This window comes from Anneissia japonica, unplaced genomic scaffold (assembly GCF_011630105.1).
Source record: "Anneissia japonica isolate Jap-2015-1 unplaced genomic scaffold, ASM1163010v1 scaffold284993_len90168_cov106, whole genome shotgun sequence".
Taxonomy (NCBI): domain Eukaryota; kingdom Metazoa; phylum Echinodermata; class Crinoidea; order Comatulida; family Comatulidae; genus Anneissia; species Anneissia japonica.
Genome location: NW_022699780.1, coordinates 71,383 through 76,850, shown reverse-complemented (window position 1 = coordinate 76,850; position 5,468 = coordinate 71,383).

The following is a 5,468-nucleotide window of genomic DNA, read 5'->3' as shown; positions in this document are numbered from 1 at the left end:
CCCCTACATTCACCGGACCTACGTGCACGCACGAGCTGCGTACAAAAAGATACTGCGGTTGGGCTTGTATTGAAGGGTGCCTCACGATATGCGATTGAAAAAGATATGTAAAGAACGATAAAGTTCATTACATAAACACAATAGATAAAAAATGCCACGAGAAAAGAAGTTTTGTATAGCTTGCATTGTTATATCAAACGTATGTTATTGTAGAGTTACTACAAAAATGGCACCCATTTTTTATTCTGGGCGTATGTAGCCTTGATATTATACAAGTATTAACATACAAATTTATGAATACAGTAACTTCCATTATGCAGTGGTGTCGTCAAGATTTGCCCGACGGGGATCTGATGGCACCCAGTGGTGGCGCCAGCGTGGGGGGGGGGGGGGGGGGGGGGGGGGGGGGGGGGGGGGGGGGGGGGGGGGGGGGGGGGGGGGTGAGTGGGAACTTTCCCCAGTCAGACAGGCCTGGACCCCTGTCGTCCCCCTGCATTTACCCCAGCAATATTATAGCCCCAAAATAAAGATCGTAACCTAAGAGTTGGCTGCATTGAAATTTAGTTATGTTATGCTGGCCTAAATATAAAACCAGTTCTAGCCTGTGCCTTCTTTTGTTATGCTTGCGCACGGCTGGTTATTCATAATTATTTACACGGTACTACCTTTCATTAAAAAAAACCCGGACATTTCAGTGCATCCTACGATCGTCACGCTTACTTTACGGTACGGAACCGCAATCTATCCATTAACAGTATTTAGTATCGAACGACCTCCCACTACATTCACAGGTACCTACGTGCACGCACGGGCTGCGTACAAAGAGATCCTGCGGTTGGGCTTGTATTAAAGGGTGCCTCACGATATGCGATTGAAAAAGAGAGCTTGAAAAGAGTGGTGGGAGCACTTATTGTTGTAACGTTTTGAATAAAATTTAGTACATATTTTTTTTTTTTTAGCGTGGCGATAATATTTATAGCGTGGTGCAAGCTTTGCTTATTTTGCCTAAGCGTGGCGGTCATTTCGTTTTTTTTTGTCGCCCAAGCGTGGCGGTCCTGCGACTCTTAAGCATAGCTGGCGAGACCCCTGAGCCTTCATCCTGCTAATCCCTGGACCCGCTGCTGTACTCTCAGAGTAGACCTAAGATGGTTTATTAATAATTTGAATTTATCTGATGTTATAAACTGATTTTAAGACATGGTTTGGTAACAACTACTGCATGTATACAGAAAAAGACAGTTATAATATAAACCCATTTAGTCTAAACCTAAAACCAAACAAACGAATAGTTACCAAGAATTTAATCAGAAAGAAAAAGTAAGAAAAAAAAACACTATATGCAGTATTTCTCTTAATCGTATTTGTCAAATAACTAGACAATACTATTGTTTCTTGTACAGTAGGCCTATGTGGAAATAAATTGAACGTTTACTTACCAACTAGGCATATATATCTCAACAAGTCGCTACAAGCCTACGTGTCAAAGTATTGTGTAATAGCGCCAATGCATATTGGACGTGGATCATTTATTGATATGTAAAGAACGACAAAGTTCATTACATAAACACAATGGATTAAAAATGCCACGGGAAAAGAAGTTTTGTATAGCTTGCATTGTTATATCAAAGGTATGTTATTGTAGCGTTACTACAAAAATGGCACCCATTTTTTATTCTGGGCGTAAGTAGCCTTGATATTATACAAGCATTAACTTACAAATTTATTAATACAGTAACTTCCATGCATTGGTGTCGTCAGGATTTGCCCGACGGGGATCTGATGTCACCCAGTGGTGGCGCCAGCGTGGGGGGGGGGGAAGGGGTGGGGTGAGTGGGAACTTTTACCAGTCAGACAGGCCTGGACCCCCCTGTCGTCCGACGCACAACTAGGTCGACAGCATGGGTGCAGATCCTGGGGGACCATGGGAGACGGGGGACATGTTTTGGGTGGTGCGACTGCAATGTAATTTTATAAGTAAAGATGATGCCTGGAGTTATTGAAATGAACTGCATAAGTGAACCAGGTTCCAACGAAAAGCGCTGTACAGCTGTACATCTTATATTATTATAGCAAGATACAGGTATCACTAAGATCTGAATTACCTATAATACACGACTCGAGTGCGCGTGCTTTTGTTATAATTTGAGAGGTATGGAAAAAATGTAAGGTTTTCGGCACACGAATTAGGTAAGTAAATACATCAAAGACAATTATGTATTATTTTTTATGGTACAATACAGAATAATTAGATGTCTATGATATCCGAAAATGGCTGATAGAAGATCATGGTGATGTTATTATGACTTCAACGGCGGCGGAAGCGGGGGTCTAGGGGGCCATTGGCCCACCTACTTTTTCTACTGGGAAGCCCTGCCCCCCCCCTACTTTTGTGACTGTTCCCAGCAGCAGTGACAAACATTTTACGAATGCTGCAATGTCATTATTATTATTATTATTATTATTATTATTATTATTATTATTATTATTATTATTATTATTGCTGTTGTTGTTATTGTTATGGTTATTTTTATTATTATTATTATTATCATTTGGTGCTTAGACACCTTGTTTATTTGCGTCTTATGAATTGACCTATTATTATCATTATAAAATATAGATTTTTTTTTTTCATTTTCTAACGATCGCATTACAAGTTTTTTGAGTTGAGCAACCAAATGTTGATTGACGTCTGTATACGCGCGTCAGTAAAGTTTCCTTGAAACCCACCCTCGAGCATGAAGAAAAAAATCGCCTGCCTTCGTGAATTCTGTATTTAGGCATATGGGGGTGGGGGGGTGGTAGGCACTCTTAATGGAGCGACGCTCTTTGTCTTTATGCTAACCACGAAGATGTATAGTAAGTGTAATCGCTTGGCTTACAGTAAACCTTCAAACTACCGGAATACAACCACATTTAAACTCCATCTAATTTAATGAAAACAATAAGATAATTAATTAGGCCATTTTTCAAAATAAAGATAAAAATATCTTTCGCTTGACATTAGGAATTAATCATTTGTGAAACAAAATGATAGGCTATGTCAAGTGTTATATTGAACAGTGGCAAATTCAAGGGTGAGGGGGGGGGGCCTGTCAGCACGGGTTCCCCACCTCCTATTTTTTTTTTCTAAATTATAAAAAAAAAATGGAGAAAACAGACAAAATTGTATTCAACTTTAAATTTGAGAGTACCATTTCCGGCCATCTGGAGGTGCCATAATCATAATTTTTCTTACCTCAGCCCCAACAGTTGTGCGGATGAGGTGGGTGGACATTTTCGTTGCGCAAAACTCTTCCTGGGTCCCCTCTATTTCGACTTCCTGGACCCGCCACAGTTGGAGTATCATTTCCGGGCTACACAGAAGGGTACTTTTTATCCATCGGAGGAAAAGTGAAGTTGTCGTCGGGGAACCCATATCAAGGTATGATAAATAATTCATTTAGATCGTGGAAGCAATCTCGACTTCGGCTTTGTTCGGAAATCTGTGACGCATTCAAGGACGGGGGATAAATTGTTCAATTTTTGTTTAAATGGAGATATAAGCAAAATTACATTCAAATTTTAAATCTTTAAGTGTAATTTCCCGTCATCTAGAGGTGCCATAATCACAAATGTTCTTACCTCAACCCAAACCATGGTGGGGCTAAGGTGGTATAGATCCTCCATCTATTAAAGTACCCAGTGGCGAATTCAATGGGGACCCAGTCGGCCCACCTCCGCCCCTAAATTGTTTAAAAAATGGAGATATGAAGATAATTATATTCAAATTTTATGTATGGAAGTGCAATTTCCCGCCATCTAGAGGTACCTAATCATAAATTTTCTTACCTCAGCCATAACCATGGTGGGGCTGAGGTGAGTGGTTCCTCGGTCTGTCAATGTCCCTCCCTGGTTCACCTCTCTTTCGAATTCCTGAATCTGCCACTGTTGATTTATTATATAATTATTTTTTCGCTTATTTATAATGCGTCTATTGCAATTTTCACTTTATCCTCTCAAACAGTCCTAAGAACGTTCAGAGTGCGCTACTTCACAGGGGGATTCGCCCCCCCCCCCCCCCGACCCCGCCGGGGCCATACGTAATTCGCATAACGAATTACCCTCTTTCTAAATCCTGGCTACGTCCCTGGTTGGGACTGAGGTGATGATGGACTCTCACGCACACCCTACCGCATCCGCCACAATTATGGTACATCACACAGGTGATTTAGATCTTTGATTGCCGAAAATCGCTGTTAAAACGTCATGCGAAATTTGTTTGTGATTCATTTTGACTACAGTGGTGATGTGATGATGACGAATTTCACTAAGAGTGTCATTTCTTGCCATCTAGAGAATACTATTTCCTCAAATTGTTCGCACCTCAGCTATGGTGGGGCTGATGTGGATGTTGGCCCACGGCTTGGAGTATGTAAAGTAAGTGTTTACATCAAGACAATTTTTAAAAGTTTTATTTTCTATGTACATCACACGTATTAATTAGATCTCCATATTTGCGAAAATCGCTGATATATAAACATAATGAGAAATAATGGTGATGTGGTGATGATGAATTTTACTGTTACAAGAGTGTCATTTCCGGCCATCTAGAGGTAGGCCTACTATTTTCCTCAAACATTCGCACCCATGCCTCATATTTCAAAACAGATGTATGCCCTTGATCGTCATATCAAAAATCAATAAAAATTAATAAAAATTAATAATTTGCCTATCGAAATGACGTTACTTCGATTGCCAATCCCTAATAAGCAAAAAAAGTACGTTTCGAACCATCGAATCCATTAAAACTCGTTCTATGTACCCTACCAGGGATTAGTTTAAATTCACAAAAGTGCGAGAGTGCATTTCCGGGGAAATTATTGGATCCACTTTTGGTACAGCGGCATTCATGGAAATGCATGCTGCATTCAATATACATAGGCCTAAATAAAAATAAATACTAAGTATTCGATGTCGAATAATATGAAACGTGTAGGCTGCCGGCACCTTGACCTCTGACGATTTAACTGGTGTCTAAAAATAAACATTTATATAAATTATCTATATTTAATATATTTCAATCTTTGTCAATCTTTAATCGAAAGAATATTCCATTTCCGTCCCTTTAACATAAATTTAGTACTCTTATTTAAAAAATATAATATAAAATATATTTATATATATCTAAAATTATATTATTATTAAGAATTAACAAAGTATAAAACAATAATTTTAAATATGGATATAATAATTACTATCATAATAAATTAACATTTTCAATCTTATAATAAAATTTTTATATAGCCGGTGTTATGTATTGACCTAGGCTACTACGGCTAATGACAGGTACGCATTCACCATTAAAGGCTTTTTCTACGAATGGAATGACCTGTACGAAACACGAGCTCCTGCAGACCAAACCCAGTACTGTTTCGATTTATCGAACGGGAAATCTACTCAAGATTCAATATATACATACAGTCCAGGTG